Genomic DNA, 23,012 nt, shown 5'->3' on the forward strand with positions numbered 1-23,012 from the left:
TTCAGAGGAGTGGAGGGTGAAGAGAGTCTGGTTTAAGGGGAGTGGAGGATGAAGAGAGTCTGGTTTAAGAGGTGTGGAGGATGAAGAGAGTCTGCTTTAAGGGGAGTGGAGGGTGAAGAGAGTCTGGTTTAAGGGGAGTGGAGGGTGAAGAGAGTCTGGTTTAAGGGGAGTGGAGAGTGAAGAGAGTCTGGTTTAAGGGGAGTGGAGAGTGAAGAGAGTCTGGTTTAAGTCGAGTGGAGGGTGAAGAGAATCTGGTTTAAGGGGAGTGGAAGGTGAAGAGAGTCTGGTTTAAGGGGAGTGGAGGGTGAAGAGAGTGTGGTTTAAGAGGAGTGGAAGGTGAAGAGAGTCTGGTTTAAGAGGAGTGGAGGGTGAAGAGAGTCTGCTTTAAGGGGAATGGAGGTTGAAGAGAGTCTGGTTTAAGAGGAGTGGAGGGTGAAGAGAGTCTGGTTTAAGGGGAGTGGAGGGTGAAGAGAGTCTGGTTTAAGGGGAGTGGAGGGTGAAGAGAGTGTGGTTTAAGGGGAGTGGAGGGTGAAGAGAGTCTGGTTTAAGGGGAGTGGAGGGTGAAGAGAGTGTGGTTTAAGAGGAGTGGAAGGTGAAGAGAGTCTGGTTTAAGAGGAGTGGAGGGTGAAGAGAGTCTGCTTTAAGGGGAATGAAGGTTGAAGAGAGTCTGGTTTAAGGGGAGTGGAGGGTGAAGAAAGCCTGGTTTAAGGGGAGTGGTGGGTGAAGAGAGTCTGGTTTAAGGGGAGTGGAGGGTGAAGAGAGTTTGGTTTTAGGAGAGTGGAGGGTGAAGAGAGTCTGGTTTAAGGGGAGTGGAGGGTGAAGAGAGTCTGGTTTAAGGCGAGTGGAGGGTGAAGAGAGTCTGGTTTAAGGGGAGCGGAAGGTGAAGAGAATCTGGTTTAAAGGGAGTGGAGGGTGAAGAGAGTCTGCTTTAAGGGGAGTGGCGGGTGAAGAGAGTCTGGTTTAAGAGGAGTGGAAGGTGAAGAGAGTCTGGTTTAAGAGGAGTGAAGGGTGAAGAGAGTTTGGTTTAAGAGGAGTGGAGGGTGAAATTAAGGGAGGAGGAGGTCACAAATGTCGGGTGAGGGTAAGTCATAGAGAGATTTGAAACTAACATGTTGGGGAATGGGGAACCAGTGGAAATTAGAAAGGACTGGGCTGTGTGGAGCATGGAACATTGTGTAGGTGAGAATATATCTTCAAAAAGGCGTTCGATGTCGTGCCACACGACAGATTGTTACACAAGGTAAGGACTCATGGGGTTGGGGGTAATATATTTGCATAAATAGAGAATTGTTTAAAGGACAGAAAACAGAGAGTAGGAATAAATGTGTCATTTTCAGGTTGCCAGGCTGTTACTAGTGGGATGCTGCAAGGATCAAAGCAGGGCCCTCAGCCATTTACAATCTATATTAATAACTTAGTTGAGGGGACCGAGTGTAATGTATGCAAGTGTGCTGACGATACAAAGCTAGGTGGGAAAGTAAGCTGTGAGGAGGACACAAAGCATCTGCAAAAGTATATAGACAGGTTAAGTGAGTGGGCAATAAGTTGGCAGATGGAGTATGATGCTGGGAAATGTGAGGTTATTCACTTTGGTAGGAAGAATAGAAAAACAGAATATTTTTTAAATGGTGAGAAGCAATTAAATGTTAGTGTTTAGAGGGGTTTTGGGGTCCTTGTACACGAAACACAGAAAGTTAAAATGCAGGTACTGCAAGCAATTTGGAAGGCAAATGGTATGTTGGCCTTTATTGCAAGGGTGTTGGAGTATCAGAGTAAGGAAGACTTGCTACAATTGTACAGGGCGTTGGTGCAACCACACCTGGATTACATTGCACAGCTTTGATTGCTGTACCTAAGCAAGGATATACGTGCCTTGGAGAGGGTGCAATGAAGGTTCACTAGATTGATTCCCGGAATGAGAGGGTTGTCCTATGAGGAGAGATGAGTAGATTGGGCCTATATGCTCCTGAGTTTAGAAGAATGAGAGGTGATCTCATTGAAACATATAAGATTCTGAGAGGTCTTGACAGGGTAAATGCTGAGATGCTGTTTCCCCTGGCTGGACAGTCTAGAACTAGAGGGCATAGTCTCAGGATAAGGGGTCAACCATTTAGGACTGAGCTGAGGAGAAATTTCTTCACTCAGGAGGTTGTGAATCTTTGGAATTCTTTACCCCAGGGGGCTGTGCATGCTCAGTCGTTGAGTATATTCAAGGCTGAGATCAATAGATTTTGGACTCTAAGGGAATCAAGGGATATGGGGATCGGTTGGGAAAGTAGAGTTGTGGTTGAAGATCAGCCATGATCTTATTGAATGGCACAGCAGGCTCGAGGGGCTACTCCCGCTCTGATTTCTTGTGTTCTTATGTCCAAAATTTTGGGTGGGTTGAATCTTGTGAACTATTGAGGCAGGGAGGACAAATGAGAATTTATAGAAAAATCAAACATTAAGGTGATGAAGGCATGGACTAGGGTTTTGGCAATGGAAGAGGAGATGGGCAGAGGCAGGTAACATTGTAGATGTGAAAGAAAGCGGTTTTGGTAATCGAGTGGATGAGATGGAGGAAGCTGAGCTTGAGGCCAAGCAGGATGCCAAAGCTCCACATTTCTTGAGTCAGACTGCGATGGCAGCCAGGGAGATTGATGGAGTCAAGACCAGAGGTATGGAGCTGCTGGTGGGAGCTGAAGAACATGGCCTCAGTTCTGCTGACCTTCAGCTGGAAGAAGTTTTGGCTAATCCAAATTTTGATATCAAACAGACAATTGAATGTGTGGCAACAACCTTTTTGGTCGATTAGATCTACTGTTAATGAAAAATTGCAAATGCTTAAAAACTGAAATAAAAACAGAAAAGGCTGAAAATGGACAGCAGGACCATTAGTACCTGAAAAGAGAAAAACAGGTTCAATGTTCTGGGTAGTGACTTTTCAGAACTTTGAAGAGTCTCTACCTGAAATGTTCAACTTTATTTTTTTGTACAAGGGGCTAAGAGGGTTAAATTATGAGGACAGGTTGCATAGACCTGTCTTGTATTCCCTTGAGTATAGAAGATTAAGGGATGATTTAATTGAGGTGTTTAAGATGATTAAAGGATCTGATAGAGTAGATCAAAATAAACTATTTCCTTTCGTGGGGAGTCCAGAACAAGTCCAGAAAAACCTTAAAATTAGAGCTAGGCCATTCAGGGGTGATGATAGGAAGCACTTCTTCACATAAAGGTCAGTGGAAATCTGGAACTGCCTCTCCCAAAAACCTGTTGAGGATAGGTCAATTGAAAAATTCAAAACTGAGATTGATAGATTTTTGTTAGGCAAAAGTAGGGTTATGGAACCAAGGTGGTGAAGGGATTATTACTAGTCCTTGCCCCTTTAGGGCTACCCCAGATCAGGCGTATTCCCCAGGTGTTCACTTTCAACTAAAGTTTGAGGTAGCCAAATCCTAAAGACGCTTAATTGGGTCTAAAGGTCCAGACTATCTCTCTCCAAAGGAAAGGAACAACCTGAAAATGTTACCGTCCTCCAGATAGCACTTTTAATAATTTAGCTAGACTGTAACGTTCCGGATATTATGAGGGTCCGGAAAACTCCCCCAGAATTCTGCAACTCCTCACCAAAGAGTGTACAGAGATTGAGTTTGTGAGTTTGATACAGAAATATTATATGAGACAATTCTAAAAATTTATAGATTTATTAAAGAACTGACATGTAAGTTACAGTTGGTGAGTCAATCGCAACATTAACAGTTCCAAAAAGAGAAAGCTTTACCATCTTATTGTCAGAGATCCTTATTCTCAAATCTTAACTTCACTACAGTTTTACAGTTCTTAGTCTTATTCAGGATATCCAACAAAATCAAATACAGTACCATTGATCCCTGAGGTACAAAGAGTTGTAGACTTACAGAGCCTACCTCTGAATCTGAGAATCACTTTGCCCTTTTATAGCGAGTCTACTATCCCATTTGAGAGTTCAATATTTATACCCTTTTCCAGTGGTATTCCCTTTCGGTTTTCTGTTGATGTAAGCTAATTATCTCTAATCATTTTTCTGCTGACTGCTGCAATTCTTACAGTCACCTCAGCTGGTAGCAATACAGAATCGTGTCTCTCCTCTTGGTATTCTAAGCTTACCATAAAAAATGGTGTAACAGCAGGTGCATTTTATTTGATGTCATTTCTACTAAGGCCTTCTCTTTGTGCCTCTTTAGGAAGTGTAAATTAGAACACTTTAACCAGGGTGATCTATGCAATTATTAGTCACCTCAGCTGGTAGTAACACAGAATCGTGTCTCTCCTCTGTAGGTGTTCTAAGTTTAACATAAAAACGGTGTGACGGCAGGTTTTTTACTTGATGTCATTTTTACGAAGGCATAAGTTTGTGCTTCATTACAAAGTGTAAATTAGAGCACCTTAACCAGGGTGTACTATTGTCTTGTTCCCAAAGATTCAGACTGTCAGTAGCCTTTAACCTTCTGTTTCAATAAGGTTATTGATTCAGTGTGAACAACTATCTTATCTCAATAGCCTGAATGCTGTTACAGCTTCTCCATTGTTAGGTTTTTAGATTTCCAAACCCAGTTTGTCATGTTACTAATAAAGCCAGAATTCTTTAATAGAATGGTGTATTTTTCTGAATAAGTTATATGGCTTATTCCTTCACAGTGGTTAGATGGAGTTACAATACAGATCAGCCATGATCTAATTGAATGGAGGGGCTGAATGGCCTACTCCTGTTCTTATGTTCCTTTTCAGTTGCTGATAGACCTGCTGTACATATCCAACGTCGCTGATTTATTTTCAATTTACTCTCTATTTTGTCGCCTCTACTCTTTCTGAGCACAGATTACATTTTCAGTTATTCAACCAATTGTTTATTTGTCAGCAAAACAACCCTTGAATGGGGTTTGATCCATGGATTGTTCTTGTTTTATTTCTTATTTACTAAACAGCATGCACAGTGTAAAATGAATTGAAAGCACTGATCTTTCTTTGGTAAATTTGAAAGGAAGATGGATCAGATAGCAGTTGTATTCAGGCAGTGTCTTGAACCCTTGTTCTTTCAGATGATAATTACTCATGACTAGGCATTCGACGAATAAAGCATTCCATGATCTCTGGAATAAAAGAGCTTGAATGATGGACAGTTCATGAGTTTGGCTCTTTCATATGAAATATTGGAACCTTTGTTGCCTACTGCATCAATCTGCCAAGTATCTTCAGCTGAGGTGTAAGTTCAGCTAGAGTCACTGGACCTGGTCCATACACTAATCATCTGCTTGGATGCACACAAAGATGTTATGTACTGTCTATTGTGTGGTGGTGGAATGCTGCGCTAAATTGCCTTTGCTTCTTTCAGCACTGTAACAATGGATTTCATCGTATGTTAATGACCTCTCCCCATTATGCCCCTTATGTATCAAATATAATTTCAGGTTTTGTCTGACATTAACTACCAATGTGGTGTGGTTCAGGCTATTTTAACTTGGCAGCTTGTTAGGGGATTTAAAATTACAGACACAAAGCAAGCTATTGCTTGTTTGATAGTCAAAATAACAAACACTATGTAAGTATCGCAACTGTATCTTCAGTTATTTCACCAGTCTTCAGAATCAGAGGGTATATCTCTATTTTTAACACTCTATGATGATGGTTATATTGTAAAACTCCTCTAAGAATGGTAGAGGTGCAGAGTGCAATTTGTAGCGACAAATATATATATTATATTATATTGCCTGGCCACAAATTGCGTCTGTGAAACGTACTTTTCCTGCCTCAATTGGTAATAATCTCTCCTCATTCTCCTTGACCTTTCTGCAGCCTGTGACACAGTCCATCACACCATCCACCTTCATCTCCTCTCTTTCATCGTCCAGCTCTGAGACTGACCTCAAAAGCTTCCACTCTTACCTAGTTGATCACAGCCACCATGGGGTTAGCTTCCACATGTACACTGACAATACTCAGCTTTACCTCTCCCACATTTCCCTCAACCCCTCCACTGCTTCTATTCTGTCAGGCTGTTTGTTTGATGGTCAGTCTTGAATGAGCCACAATTTCCTCCAGTTAAACATTGGGAAAACCAAAACCATTGTTTTTGGCACCTGCCACAAACGCCATATCCTCGCCACTGACTCCATCCTCCCCCGCCACCCCCCACCCCCACCTTCCTGACTCTACTGTCTCTAGCTGAATCAGATTGTTCACATCTTTAGCATTTTGTTTGACCCTGAGATGAGCTTCCAATTCCATAACCTCTCCATCACAAAGAATGCCTATTTCCAACTCTGTAACATCACTTGCCTCAGTCCATTTGAAGGGGAAACACTCAGTCATGCATTTGTCACCTCCAGATTCAATTTACTCCAATGCTTCCTAGCCAGCTTCACATGCTCCACCCTCTGTGAACTTCAACTCACCCATCACCAGGGTGTCCTGCCTGAACTAATGGTACAAAGTCCCCCCAGATTATCTGGTCATTATCTCATTGCTGTTCATGCAACCTTGCTGTGCGCAAATTGGCTGTTGATTTGATAGGGAGATTTGATGGATGGTAGTAATATAACAATCATGCCAATCTTTGACTTCATCTCATCTACTGCTTCATTGGTAAAGACCCAGAAAAGGGCTAGACCGATTGTAATTCTCTGTAGGACACTAGCACTTTGCTGAAGGGCTAAGTTGATATATATGAACAAAGAAGAAGTTTATGATTAGAGCCAATTTTTTCATTTCCTTTCCTCAATCTAATGAAGCTGCCTACCACTGGAAGAGGTGAAGCAGTAGATTGCCTAGATTTGGAGATATAAGCTCCTATTGTTCCAAATGCTTCACAATCCACTTGCTCCCTTTGTCCTTCAGTGCAACTGATTATAGGGATTGATTTTTATTTAAGAAAAATGTCTAATAGGCTATCTTCATAACTAAATACAACTGAGCCAGTTCATCAGCTCGTAGGCAATTTTTTAGTCTTGGAACATGAACAGCCCTGATAAAGCAAGCACACGCCTAGCAGTAGGCTTCTTCAGTAACAATGTTTTCCAGGTCAGTGGTTCTGTTCGCATCTGGATGGGATGAACAATTCTTACTTCTTGGCTTTTGACTTGAATTTCGTCTCTCTATTGCAAATTATGACAGACTCCCACCTTATTTGAAATGTCACTTGTTTACAAGGATCAATTGTTCAACTGACACTTGATTAAATTTAAGCGGACAAGCAGGAGCAGAGAAGGGCTGCCAGGGATGTCTAATGGCACCAGAGGCGTTGTGTCTGCACCAGCCAATATGTCACTAACCATACCTACAGGCCCAGGTACAGCTATCTGACAATGATTGATGACCAGTGCCTCTGGAAGCTCATGTTTAGCATGTGGCAGTTAGAGCTGCTCCATTAGCTTCAAGGAGACAATTGGTCAACTTCAAACATAGGGAAGCAACATAGAAAGAAACATAGAAACATAGAAAAATAGGAGCAGGAGTAGGCCATTCGGCCCTTCGAGCATGCTCCACCATTCAATATGATCATGGCTGATCCTCTAACTCAATACCATATTCCCACTCTCTCCTCATACCCCTTGGCGCATTTTGTGTCTAGAAATCTATCTATCTCCTTCTTAAATATATTCAGTGACTTGGCCTCCACAGCCTTCTGTGGTAGAGAATTCCACAGGTTCACCAGCCACTGAGTGAAGAAATTTCTCCTCATCTCAGTCCTAAATGTCCTACCCCGTATCCTGAGACTGTGACCCCTCGTTCTAGAGCCCCCAGCCAGGGGAAACATCTTCCCTGCATCCAGCCTGTCTAGCCCTGTCAGAATTTTATATGTTTCAATGAGCTCCTCTCTCATTCTTCTAAACTCTAGTGAATACAGGCCTAGTCAACCCAATCTCTCTTCATATGACAGTCCTGCCATCCCAGGAATCAGTCTGGTGAATCTTCGCTGCACACCCTCTATGGCAAGTATATCCTTTCTTAGGTAAGGAGACCAAAACTGCACACAGTACTCTAGGTGTGGTCTCACCAAGGCCCTGTATAACTGTAGTAAGACATCCTTGCCAGTATATTACCCCCAATCCCATGTGCTTTAATTTTGCTCACTAACCTCTTATGTGGGACTTTATCAAAGGCCTTCTGAAAATCAAATCAAAATCAAATCAAATCAACTTTTATTGTCATTGTTAGTGCACAAGTGCAGTACAACGAAATGTAGGCTTGCGGCTCCCGAGAGTGTACATTTAGATTAAGACATTTAAACATTCAACATACATTTGGCTTGTAATACATTAACATAAACATAACCATAATAAAGTGCATTGGCAGATGTGCAGGCTTTAGAGTTTATTTCCAAATACACCACATCCACTGGGTCTCCCTTATCTATTCTACCAGTTACATCCTCAAAAAACTCCAGTAGATTTGTCAAACACGATTTCCCTTTCATAAATCCATGTTGACTTTGTCTAATCCTGTTGATATTTTCTAAGTGTCCTGTTATCACATCCTGTTTAATAGACTCTAGCATTTTCCCTACTATTGATGTTAGGCTAACCCGTTTGTAATTCCCCTGTTTTCTCTCTCCCTCCTTTTTTAAATAGTGGGGTTACATTTTCCACACTCCAATCTGCAGGAACTGTTCCATAATCTGTAGAATTTTGGAAGATGACAACCAATGCATCCATGGCTACCTCTTTCAATACTCTGGTATGCAGATTATCAGGCCCTGGGGATTTATCGGCTTTCAGTTCTATTAATTTCTCCTGCACTATTTTTTTTACTAATACTAATTTCCTTTAATTCCTCCTTCTCACTAGACCCTTGGGGGCAAAAAACTGGTTTGCTTTGCGCCTCCCGTTAGCACCCTAAGAAGGCTCTAACGAGGCGCGCAAAGCAACTAGCACCCAGATGCGGCACTGCCCACGCCTCCTGCGAAGTTCAGTGGTAGGTTAACGGCAGCACTAACCAGTAGTACCCCACGGCACTGCGCCACTGGCGATGATGGCATCACCATGTGCAACGCCCCGCTCGCGCCCCGGCCGTGATCTTCGGGAGTGCCCCCTGATTTACTGCTGGACGCTATGTCCGATGGGGTCAGGGGGGCCTACATGCTGCCAGGGAGGTGCAATGTAAAGGCAAGGTGCAGGGCGGCCATTTTTGTTGCTGGCCGCCTGCCAGCACATGCTTGTGGTCCCGTCCCTGGCCTCCTGAATGCCGCCCCCCCCCGCAGAGTGCCGGCTATGCGCCAAGAGCCCGGCACTTCTCTTGAGTGCTGGGCTCTTTTGCCAGCACTCCCGATCCCTGGGGGCCCAGCTGGGCCCTGGATCGCACTGCGCAAGGCCCCTCCCCTTTAAGAAGGGGAGGAAGGCCTGCAATACAGCAGCTCGACGTGCCGCAGCGCATGGTGCTGTGGCACGTCTCACCGCGATATTGACTCACAGCACCCCAATAGGGATACGGAGCACTTCCAGTAGTGCCCTGCTTCCCTCTTGGGGCACAACCACTCAATTTCTGGAGAGGGTGCGCTAATTTTTCTGGGGCACTAAAAGTAGCCCCAGCAAAGATGGCGCCCCAAATTTTTAGCCCTTGGTTCCTTAGCATTTCTGGGAAGTTATTTGTGCCCTCTTCCGTGAAGACAGAACCAAAGTATTTGTTTAATTGCTCTGCCATTTCCTCGTTCCCCATTATAAATTCTCCCGTTTCTGACTGTAAGGGACCTACATTTGTCTTCACTAATCTTTTTCTTTTTACATACTTGTAGAAGCTTTTACAGTCCGCTTTTATGTTCCTTGGAAGTTTACTATCACACTCTATTTTTCCCCTCTTAATCAATCTCTTGGTCCTTTTTTGTTGAACTCTAAACTGTTCCCAATCCTTAGGCTTGCTACTTTTTCTGGCAACTTTATATGACTCCTCTTTGGATCTAATACTATCCTTAATTTCTTCTGTTAGCCATGGTTGGGCCGCTTTTCCCTTTGTGTTTTTGCACCAGAAAGGAATGTATAACTGTTGCAATTCATACATTCGTTCCTTAAATGTTAGCCATTGTCTAGCCACTGTCATGCCTTTTAATGAAGCTCCCCAATCTATCATAGCCAACTCCCTCATCATACCTTTATAGTTTCCTTTGTTTAGATTTAGGACCCTAGTTTCGGATTGGACTACTTCACTTTCCATCTTAATGAAGAATTATATCATGATATGGCCACTCTTCCCTAAAGGACCGTGCACAACAAGATTATTAATTAACCCCTTCTCATTGCACAATACCCAATCTAGGTTAGCCTGTTCCCTAGTTCGCTCCTCAACGTACTGGTCTAAAAAACCATCTTGTATACACTCCAAGAATTCATCCTTCACAGTATTATTGCTAATCTGGTTTGGTCAGTCTATATGTAGATTAAAGTCACCCATAATTACTGTAGTACCCTTGTTACATGTATCTCTAATTTCCTGTTTGATGCCGTCCCCTACATTACCACTACTGTTTGGAGGCCTATAGACAACTCCCACCAATGTTTTCAGCCCCTTGATGCTTGTTAGCTCCACTGAGACTGATTCTAAATCTTGATTTCCTGAGCTAACATCCTTTCTCACTATTGCTCTGGTTTCATCCTTTACTAACAACGACATGACGTCCTGCAGCCATGTCTCCGTAATCGCAATTATATCGAAGGCATTGCAAGTTGTCGTAAAGATGACTGTGTGCCTTCTGCAGTAGCAGTTCAGGTATCTGGACCGATCAGGGGTGTCTGACATTACAGCTCCCCTGAGATTCTACAAGATAATCATTTTCATTATATGCTGAATGCTCCTGTGTCCCTGAGAACTACGTGTGCAGGAAGTGTATCCAGCTGCAGCTACTGGCAGACCGCATTGCGGTGCTTGAGCTGCGATTTGATACATACTGGACCATTCAGGAGGCTGAGGTCATCGTGGATATCACGTTTGATCAGTTGGTCACACCGCAGGCAAAGGTTGGACAGGCAGAAAGGGAAAGGGTGACCAACAGACAGAGTACTAGGCACAGGCAGGTAGTGCAGGGGTCCCTGGTGGACATCCCCCTCTCAAACAGATACACCACTTTGAGTACTGTTGAGGGGGATGGCTTATCAGAGGAAGGCAGCAGCAGCCAACTTCCTGGCACCAGGGGTGCCTCTGCTGCACAGGACAGGAGGAAAAAGAAGGGTAGAGCTATAGTAAAAGGGGATTCTATTGTAAGGGGAATAGATAGGTGTTTCTGCGGCCACAAACGAGACTCCAGGATGGTGTGTTGCCTCCCTGGTGTAAGGGTCAAGGATGTCTCAGAGCGGCTGCAGAACATCTTGAAAGGGGAGGGTGAACAGCCAGTTGTCGTGCTGCATATAGGTACCAACGATATAGGTAAAAAATGGGATGAGGTCCTAACAGCTGAATATAGGGAGTTAGGAGGTAAATTAAAAAATAGGACCTCAAAGTTAGTAATCTCAGGATTGCTACCAGTGCCATGTGCTAGTCAGAGTAAAAATAGAAAGATATTTCAGATGAATACATGGCTAGAGGAATGGTGCGAGGGGGAAGGATTCAAATTCCTGGGACATTGGAACTAGTTCTGGGGGAGGTGGGACCAGTTCAAACCGGACGGTTTGCACCTGGGCAGGGCCAGGACCAATGTCCTAGGGGGAGTGTTTGCTAGTGCTCTGGGGGAGGGTTTAAACTAAAATGGCAGGGGATTGGGAACCTGAGCAGGGGGACAGAGGAAAGGGAAACAAGGATAAAAGCAAAAGATAGGAAGGAGAAAAACAAAAGTGGCAGTCAGAGAAATCAACAGTTTAAATCAAACATGGCCGCAGTAAATAATAATTCTAATAGGTCTAAGAGCGTTCAAAAAACAAGCCTGAAGGTTTTGTGTCTTAATGCGAGGAGCATTCGTAATAAGGTGGATGAATTAGCTGTGCAAATAGAGGTAAACGAATATGATTTGATTGGGATTACGGAAACATGGCTCCAGGGTGGCCAAGGCTGGGAAGTCAATATTCAGCAAAGATAGGCAAAAAGGAAAGGGAGGAGGGGTAGCATTGCTGGTTAAAGAAGGGATTAACACAATTGTAAGGTAGGGTATTAGCTCTGATGATGTGGAATCTGTATGGGTAGAACTGAGAAATACCAAGGGGCAGAAAATGTTAGTGGGAGTGGTATATGGACCTCCAAACAGTAATGCAGAGGTTGGGGATGGCATTAAAAGGGAAATTAGAGAAGCGTGCAATAAGGGCACAGCAGTTATCATGGGTGACTTAAATCTACATATAGATTGGGCTAACCAAATTGGTAACAATACTGTGGAGGAGGAATTCCTGGAGAGTTTACGAGATGGTTTCCTGGACCAATATGTCGAGGAACCAATCAGAGATCAGGCCATCTTAGACTGGGTATTATGTAATGAGAAAGGATAAATTAGCAATCTTGTTGTACGAGGCCTCTTGGGTCAGAGCGATCATAATATGATCGAATTCTTCATTAAGATGAAGAATGAAGTAGTTGACTCAGAGACTAGGGTCCATTAATTTAAATAAAGGAAACTATGATGGCCTGAGGCGCGAGTTGGGTAGGATTGATTGGGGAATGTCACTCAAAGGGTTAACAGTGGATAGGCAATGGCAAACATTCAAAGACCGCATGGATGAACTACAGAATTTGTTCATCCCAGTTTGGCATAAAAATAAAACAAAAAAGGTGACTCAACCGTGGCCAACGAGGGAAATTAGGGATAGCATAAGATCCAAGGAGAGGGCATATAAACTGGCCAGAAAAAGCAGTAACCAAGTGGATTGGGAGCACAGGACAAAGGGATTCATTCAGAAAGGGAAAATAGAATATGAGAGTAAGCTTGCAGGGAACATAAAAACTGACTTTAAAAGCTTTTATAGATATATGAAGAGAAAAAGATTGGTGAAGTCAAGCGTAGGTCCCTTGCAGTCAGAATCAGGGGAATTTATAATGGGGAACAAAGAAATGGCCGACCAATTAAATACATATTTTGGTTCTGTCTTCACAAAGGAGGACACAAATAACCTCCCACAGATGTCAAGGAACATAGGGTCTGATGAAAGGGAGGAACTGAAAGAAATCAGTATTTGTAGGGAAATGGTGTTAGGGAAATTGATGGGATTGAAGGCCGATAAATCCCCAGGGCCTGATAATCTACATCCTAGGGTATTTAAGGAATTGGCCCTAGAAATAGTAGATACATTGCTGATCATTCTCCAACATTCGATGGAATCTGGAACAGTGCCCATGGATTGGAGGGTAACTAATGTTACCCCACTATTCAAAAAAGGTGGTAGAGAGAAAACGGGGAATTGCAGACTGGTAAGCCTGACATCGGTAGTGGGGAAAATGCTAGAGTCCATTATAAAAGATGTAATATCAGAGCACTTGGAAAATAGTGACAGGATCGGACAAAGTCAACATGGATTTACAAAAGGTAAATCGTGCTTGACTAATCTACTGGAATTTTTTGACGATGTAACTAGTAAAATAGATAAGGGAGAACCAGTGGATGTGGTGTATTTGGACTTTCAGAAGGCTTTCGATAAGGTCCCACATAAGATATTAGCGTGTAAAGTTAAGGCACATGGGATTGGGGGCAAGGTATTGACTTAGATAGAGAACTGGTTGGCAGATAGAAAGCAAAGAGTTGGAATAAACGGGTCTTTTTCCGAGTGGCAGGCAGTGATTAGTAGGGTACCGCAGGGATCGGTCCTTGGACCCCAGCTATTCACAATATATATTAATGACCTAGACAAGGGAACTAGATGTAATATGTCCAAATTTGCAGACGACACAAAGCTGGGTAGGCGTGTGTGCTGTGAGGAGGATGCCGAGAAACTACAGGATGATTTGGACAGGTTGGGTGATTGGGCAGAAGCATGGCAGATGCAATATAACGTGCATAAATGTGAGGTTATCCACTTTGGTGGCAAAAACAGGAAGGCAGATTATTACCTGAATGGCAATAGATTGGGAGAAGGGGAAGTGCAACGAGACCTGGGTGTCCTTGTGCACCAGTCGCTGAAGGTAAGCATGCAGGTGCAGCAGGCGGTTAAGAAGGCAACTGGTATGTTGGCCTTCATAGCGAGAGGGTTTGAGTACAAGAACAAGGATGTCTTGCTGCAGCTGTACAGGGCCTTGCTGAGACCACATGTTGAGTATTGTGTGCAGTTTTGGTCGCCTTATCTGAGGAAGGATATTCCTGCCATGGAGGGAGTTCAGCGAAGATTCACCAGGCAGATACCTGGGATGGCAGGAATGACATATGAGGAGAGATTGGGACGATTGGGTTTGTACTTGCTGGAGTTTAGAAGAATGAGAGGGGATCTCATTGAAACTTATAACATTCTGGCAGGATTGGGCAGGCTAGATGCAGGGAGGATGTTCCCAATGGTCGGGGAGTCCAGAACCATGGGTCACAGTCTAAGGATAAGGGGTAGGCCTTTTAGGACAGAAATGAGGAGGAATTTCTTCACCCAGAGAGTGGTGAACCTGTGGAATTCTTTACCACGGAAGGCAGTAGAGTCCAATACATTAAATATATTCAAGAAGGAGTTGGATATATTTCTTAAGGCTAAAGGGATATAGGGGTATGGGGAGAAAGCAGGGACCGGGTACTGAACTTGGATGATCAGCCATGATCGCATTGAATGGCGGAGCAGGCTCGAGGGGCCGAATGGCCTACTCCTGCTCCTATCTTCTATGTTTCTATAACTTTGCAATGCAAGAGGGGAGAATGTCCCATCTCCTCCCATTCACTGGTCATGCTGAGGGAACACTCAACTGCAGTGGCATGGCAGGGATTGGCATTGGTTGCCGATTATACTCCCCACCCGACATTCAGTTCCATTGACTTTAATAGAGGTGAATATCAAGCAGGTGTATAACAGCTGGCCAATGTGAGAGTGCCCGTTTAGGACTAACGCCCGAGATGAATTTCAACCCCTATGTCTTCAATAACTTAGATATTGTGACTGTAGCAGTCAGCTTGCTTTTCCACTACCGTCCTTTAATTATACATCTGTGTCGATTCCAGTGGTCATAACATGGGCTCTGTCTCCTCACCCAACCTTCAAAATGGCACAGATATTGAGACTTCTGAGGACAATCCCTCTGCCAATGAAGGACTCATGTTTAACAGGATGAGGATTGCTGCTGAGGTTCAGTTAACACAACCCAAATTACAATAAACATCTGCACTGCTCTTTAAGGGATTTGCCTCTGAGGCATTGAATAGTGCAGTGCTGTTCCTGTAATGCTTGATACCTTTCAGTCACTAAGCGGTTGAATTATTTAGCATGATTTGATCTATAAAGAATCACTGTTTTGCTTAGAAATTATTTGAAATCCTCAGGCTGTACTATTTAATAGTTTAATTTTAACTTTATGAATCAAGTATTTGTTTTATACAAAGGTCCTTTAATTGTATATTGTCTCAGAATATTAAAACTAAACATTGGGATTACCACATTAGTCACATATAAGTACATTTTCTCCTATTTCAGAGAATATGGACCATGAGGTTCTGGAGCTTAGACATGTTTTAAGAACATAAGAAATAGGAGCAGGAGTAGGCCATACGGCTGCTCGAGCCTGCTCTGCCATTCAATAAGATCATGGCTGATCTTAAATTTTTACCAATGATTAAAACAAATTATCTGGTCATTATTACATTGCTGTTTGTGGCACCTTGCATGATCTCTTTTTAAATCAATTTGAACAGTTTACAAAGCACTGTCTTCTTAATTTGATTACTGCAAGTTCGAGTCCTGCTGTCGTGATTGACTCCTCCCCCACCCTCCAAGGTTTTGATGAGTAAGAAGTAATCAGAAATTGTAAACTGGTTTGAGAGAAAAAGGATAAATTCGTCTAGGATGAAATAAAGAAAGGAGAAAGGAAAAGATTCTGTCCCTGCTCTACTCTTAACGGCTACAAGACTTCAGTCCTATCTTTCTGTGTTTGGTGCCACTGGCTCCGGCTCTGTGTTTTCTCCCACTTTCGTGAAAGGAGGTTTAAATGTGTTTAAATTTGTTTAAATGTGAAAACTAATTTTTGGCCAGTTATATTCAGTATTTTACAGTCAATGGGGAAGGTGCCTGAAGGAAAAAAGAAATATGATGTAATTTACCTTTTCGGAAGCAGGTGCTATTTTGTTTTATTTGATCTGTTCTGTATTGTGCTTAGTTAATAATATATTGGTCTGAATTAAATTGGAACCATTGAGGTTAACTAACAGCTTAAATTGTGAAAACCCAACTTTCATTGCGGCCACAGTGAAATACTGGTTATTATTTTAAAGTATGTGAAGATCTCTAGTTCTGGACGTGAGACTATCTCGTATAAAAATTGGCAGTTTAGAATTTCTTAAATGTTTAATGATTAGAATTGGAATTTTAGGACATTTGACGTGATTCTGCTTGTTTAATCATCTTGATTGTACTGGAAAATCTTGGGGTTTGAAACCTCTTTAAAAATATATCAAAAAACTTAAAAACAATTAGAGTTTTGTAATATATGCGGGTAGAACACATGAAGGACAGAGACATGATGAGCTGCTAGTCCATGTGCTTGCTTCACTAGGCCAGAGCGATCTGAGCATGCTCATACTAAACCATGTGAAAAGCCACAAACCATATAATATATTACAAGTTTAATCTAAAATGTTGTCTTCCCTGATGAGAATGTTTTATTTAAAATTAATAATGATGTTACTAATGATTTCTGCTGTTTTAATGGATTTTTAATTCCTATGGAAGTTTTGAAGGTACAAAGTGCTAGAAATTCATTATAGCCAAGGAATGGGTGGTGTCAGTAGAAAAGTTGAAGAATTAGTGCCAGGTGCTAATGCTTTAGACTGTACACAAAATCCATGCTCACTGCTCAAAAAAATGATTGGAGTCCTAATTCAAGTCTTAAAACCCAAGCTCATTGATGTTACACTCAAAGGGTGAACCAATATCACGTGCAGTCTAGTCGTAAGTCATGATTGCCACAAGCTTTTTTCACTACTTAAAGGGGAGGTTCATTGATGCTGCAGAACCTCACTCTCAGCATTACTGGCTGTGCAGCTGCCTCAGCAAGCAGAAGCAGAAGCCGAAGCCGAAGCCAGAGGACTGAACCAGGTGTCATGATGGCAGGTCCGCACCCCAGGGAGAGAGCCTGCAGATTCTGCAATGAAGCATTGGAGGTATTGGTTTTCACTGTGGAGAGAAGGAGGGCGGTGCTCTACCTGGCAAGTGGCAGGAGGCCCTCACCACAAGTCTTCTGCACCATCTGGAGGGTGATAGGGCAGCATGGCTTGGGCAGCACTGTGGTCCCCAGGACCCACACACAGTGCAGACAGAAATTTAACAACCTCACTCGGGTGGTCAGGGTGAGTGAATGCTTCAACAAATGCTACATACCACCACCTGAACCATCCTCTTCACACACTACCCAAAGCACCACACTCCCAGCACTCACCCACCAACAGTATCTACCAACCAACACTCACACCCACATCTCCCACCTTGCACACTACGACAGCTATTCAACTATGGCAGGTACATCACCCAAACACATTGCTCCACACTCACTCACACACTTTCCTTTCTCTTGCAGGCCAAGGTGGCCCACAACAGGAGGGAGCAGGAGTGCACAGGCAGGGGACAAGTCAACACCCAAATCACTGTCTGCGCTGGAGAATCGAGTGCTGCAGATTATTGGATGGAGGAGGTGGGCGCCGTGGCCACCGGCGATATTGACCCCCTTGGGAACAACAACGGTATGTTCATCCCTATGCCTTCTTCTCACATCACACTTCCCCCTTATCCCACAAGCGTTTCGCACTTTTCAGCTAATCATGCTGTGTGCACACATTTCTCCCTTCCTGCCTCCCTCCCCTCACCTTAACCCAACTCTTGTTCCTTTATGCTTTCAGATAATCAGCAAGCACCTGAGCAGCCTGTCCCTGAGGGCATCGTAATGAGCGAGGCGGGAGAAGAGGAGGAGGAAGAACACACCGCGTCACTGCATCTCTCAACCGCAGACACCAGCTCAGATACTGGCACTACGTGTTTTTTAGAGGCTAGTATAGTAGCGGGATCTGCACAAGGCGAGGCACCGGGGACGAGTGGGCTGCAGCAAGGCCAGGGGGAAAGGATAGCTTGTGGGCCAGCTCCCCGGAGGGCGAGTTCGCGCACAAGTTCTGCTGCACAGGACTCAGATGAGGACCTCGATGGGAAGGCATTAAGAAGGGTGAGGGCATGCGCACGGAGATGATAGGTGCAATGGCAAGGGTGCCCAGGAGCCTCTCAGCAATGATAAGGAGCATGGAGGAGTCCGCCTCCAACATTGCACAAAACTCTGCGCGCACCATGGAGTCCATCATTTCCAGTCTGCAAAGGATGGTAGACTCCCAGAGAGACCATGGCGACTCAGACCAGGAGTCATCGACAGTGCTATGAAGCGGCACTTACTCACCAATAACCTGTTCACTGATGCCCAGTTTGGGTTTCGCCAAGACCACTCGGCTCCCGACCTCATTACAGTTTGGTCCAAACATGGACAAAGGAGCTGAATTCCAGAGGTGAGGTGAGAGTGACTGCCCTTGAAATCAAGGCAACATTTGACCGAGTGTGGCATCAAGGAGCCCTAGTAAAACTGAAGTCAATGGGAATCAGGGAGGAAACTCTCCACTGGCTGGAGTCATACCTAGCACAAAGGAAGATAGTTGTGGTGGTTGGAGGTCAATCATCACAGCCCCAGGACATTGCTGCAGGAGTTCTTCAGGGCAGTGTCCTTGGCCCAACCATCTTCAGCTGCTTCATCAATTACCTTCTCCCCTCCATCATAAGGTCAGAAATGGGGATGCTCGCTGATTACTGCACAGTATTCAGTGCCATTCACAACTCCTCAGATAGTAAAGCACCCCATGCCTGCATGCAGCAAGACCTGTACGACATTTAGGCTTGGGCTGATAAGTGGCAGGTAACATTCGCGCCACATAAGTGCCAGGCAATGACTATCTACAACAAGCGAGAGTCTAACCACCACCCCTTGACAATCAACGGCATTACCATTGCCGAATCCCCCACCATCAACATCCTGGGGGTCATCATTGACCAGAAACTTAACTGGACCAGCCACATAAATACTGTGGCAACAAGAGCAGGTCAGAGGCTAGGTATTCTGTGGCGGATGTCTCACCTCCTGACTCCCCAAAGCCTTTCCACCATCTACAAGGCAGAAGTCAGGAGTGTAATGGAATAATTTCCACTTGCCTGGATGAGTGCAGCTCCAACAACACTCAAGAGGCTCGACACCATCCAGGACAAAGCAAACTGCTTGATTGGCTCCCCATCCTCTGCCTTAAACATTCACTCCCTCCACCACCAGCTGCAGTGTATACCATATACAAGTTGCACTATAGCAACTCTCCAAGGCTTCTTCAGCAGCACCACCCAAACCCGCGACCTCTTCCACCTCGAAGGACAAGGGCAGCAGGCGCATGGGAACACCACCACCTCCAAGTTCCCCTCCAAGTCACACACGATCCTGACTTGGAAGTATATTGCCGATCCTTCATAGTCGCTGGATCAAAATCTTGGAACTCCCTCCCTAACAGCACTTTAGGAATACCTTCACCACACGGACTGCAGCGATTCAAGAAGATGGCTCACCACCTCCTTCTCAAGGGCAACTAGGGATGGGCAATAAATGCTGGCCTTGCCAGCGACACCCACATGAACAAATGAAAAAATTAAAATCTGACATTACAGCCCCCCTGAAATTCTACAAGATCTTCATTATCATTTTAAGCTGCATGCTCCATAACTTTGCAAAGCAAGAGGGCGGAATGTCCCATCTCCTCCCATTCACTGGTCATGCTGAGGGAACACTCAACTGCAGTGGCATGGCAGGAATAGGCATCGGTTGCCCATTATACTCCCCGCCCGACATTCAGTTCCATTGACTTTAATTGAGGTGAATATCAAGCAGGTGTATAACAGCTGGCCAATGTGAGAGCGCCCGTTTAGGACTAACGCCCGAGATGAATTTCAGCCCCTATGTCTTCAATAAATTAGATATTGCGACTGTAGCAGTCAGCTTGCTTTTCCACTACCATTCTTTAATTATACATCTGTGTCGATTCCAGTGGTCATAACATGGGCTCTATCTCCTCACCCAACCTTCAGGATGGCACAGATGTTGAGACTTCTGAGGACAATCCCTCTGCCAATGAAGGACTCATGTTTAACAGGATGAGGATTGCTGCTGAGGTTCACTTAACACAACCCAAATTACAATAAACATCTGCACTGCTCTTTAAGGGATTTGCCTCTGAGGCATTGAACAGTGCAGTGCTGTTCCTGTAATGCTTGATATCTTTCAGTCACTGAGTGGTTGAATTATTTAGCATGATTTGATCTATATAGAATCACTGCTTTGCCTAGAAATTATTTGAAATCCTCAGGCTGTTCTATTTAATAGTTTAATTTTAACTTTATGAATCAGGTATTTATTTTATAAAAAGGTCCTTTAATTGTATATTGTCTCAGAATATTAAAACTAAACATTAGACTTACCATATTAATCATACATAAGTACATTTTCGCCTATTTCAGAGAATATGGACCATGAGGTTCTGGAGCTTAGACATGTTTTAAGAACATAAGAACACAAGAAATTGGAGCAGGAGGAGGCCATACAGCCCCTCGAGCCTGCTCCACCATTCAATAAGGTTATCACAGAAATCACACAGAAATCACAGAAACCCCACAGTGCAGATAGAGGCCATTTCGGCCCATCGAGCCTGCACCGACACATATTCCACCCGATCCCCGTAACCCCTACACCAACACATATCCCACCCTATCCCCGTAACCCCACATATTTAATCCCCCTAACACTAAGGGTCAATTTATCATAGCCAATCAACCTAACCCGCACATCTTTGGACTGTGGGAGGAAACCGGAGCACCCGGAGGAAACCCACGCAAACACGGGGAGAATGTGCAAACTCCACACAGACAGTCGCCCGAGGCCGGATTCGAACCTGGGTCCCTGGTGCTGTGAGGCAACAGTGCTAACCACTATGCCACCGTGTCTGCCTAGGTGATCTTAAATTTTTAACCAATGCTTAAAACAAATTTTCTGGTCATCATCACATTGTTGTTTGTGACACCTTGCTCTACACAAAATTGGCTGTTGTGTTTCCTAAATTACAACGGTGACTACATTTCAAAAGTACTTATTTGGCTATGAAGTACTTTAGGACCTCCTGAGGTCATGAAAGATGCTATATAAATTCAAGTTCTTTCTTTCTTCCTTGCTCAGTGGATTTTCTAGCCAAAGACACAGGCTCCGTAGTGCCTGGTTTTTCGGTGCTACGGGTGCCGTTTTGTGTACAACGGGCTGTGCCGGATGCCATTTTGGTGAGGGCAGTAGTGTCGGCGCAGTGAGGGTACGCCGGAAGTATGCAGAGTAGGCAGATCATGACGTCAATCAGCGTGCAATGCTGATTTGATGTCAGCGTTGTCATTTTCTACCTCAATGCTGAAGCTAACACTTTCTCTTAACCTTGCACAGCTGAACATGTTTTCAGTAGCAGGAATGACCCCCACCAGCGCTATTTAACGGGATCATCACCTACTTACAGGTTAGTTGCTCATTGATTTCTACTGGCTGTTGCTGAGTTTGCAGAAGTGTTTTCTAGAGTTCTTTAAAGTTGCATAAAGTCTACATGCACTGGTGTGGCACGTGCTCAAGGACTTGGTACTGACTTCTGCTGCATCTGCTCAGACCAGTTGCTCCCAGACATGGGTGCAGTCGTTTGGATTCCCCTTGGCCTGCAGCATGACAGGGAGAATGAGCAGAGGCAACACAGAGCAGGACAAGCTGCTAGAAGAGGGAGGAGGATGAGGGAGAGAAGGGATATCAGCAGGAGGCCATATCAACCCAGGGTCTCAGGGAGCAGTTCTCCTACCTCAACCTCAGCAAGGAACAGTGCATGTGACATCTCCACTTCAGTAAGGCGGTGCTCACTGAAATCTGCCACCTGTTGCAGGCAGAACTGCAGCCTCAGAGCCGGGCCAATGGCTGCCAAGGTGACCGTGGCCATGAAATTATATCTGTCAGGCTCCTTCCAGGCTGGAGCAGGAAATATTTGCAACATCTCCCAGTTTGCTGTCCACCGTTATATAAGAGAGGTCACTGAGGCTCTGTATTGAAAGAGAGCTGAATACATCTCATTTTCTCTTGCTAAGGAGAAGCAGGTGGAGCAAGCACGCGGCTTCGAGAGCATTGTAGGCTTCCCCATGGTGCAGGGTGCCATTGACTGTGCACACGTTGCTTTGTGGGCGCTGAATGTGAACTCGGAGATGTACCACAACCGAAAGGGATTCCACTCCCTCAATGTCCAGCTGGTGTACGACCATACTCAGCGTATCATGCAGATCAATGTTCGGTATCCTGGCAGCAGTCAGGATGCTTTCATTCAGCGGCACTCCACTGTACCATCTGCATTTGAGCCACCACGACACACCAGAGGGTGGCTACTGGGTGACGAGGGCTATCCACTGACCACCTCATGACTCTAGTGCACAACCTAAGCTCACGTGGCCAGCACGCATATAACGAAAGCCATGTTGCCACATGGAATTAGATTGAGCAGACCATTGGCATGCTTAAACAATGCTTCCACTGCCTGGACCGCTCTGGAGGAGCCCTGCAATGCTCGCCAGATCGCATCTCAAGATTCATTGTGGTCTGCTGCATGCTCCACAACCTCATCAAAATGAGTGCACAGCCCTTACCACCAGGCATATGGCGACCATGCTGAGGAGGAGGAGGAGGAAGAGGAAGAGGAAGAGGTGGAAGGGAGGAGGCAATCCAGTCATCCCCTTTCTGCCCGGGCTGTCCGTGATCGACTTATCTGACTGCGGTACCAGTGAATGCAACCTCAATTCCCCATTCGCCAATCGTCTCACACCTTACCTTCCCTCTCTTACTGACAA

This window comes from Somniosus microcephalus, chromosome 11 (assembly GCF_052327205.1).
Source record: "Somniosus microcephalus isolate GS21.2 chromosome 11, FLI_Smic_1.0, whole genome shotgun sequence".
Classification (NCBI taxonomy): domain Eukaryota; kingdom Metazoa; phylum Chordata; class Chondrichthyes; order Squaliformes; family Somniosidae; genus Somniosus; species Somniosus microcephalus.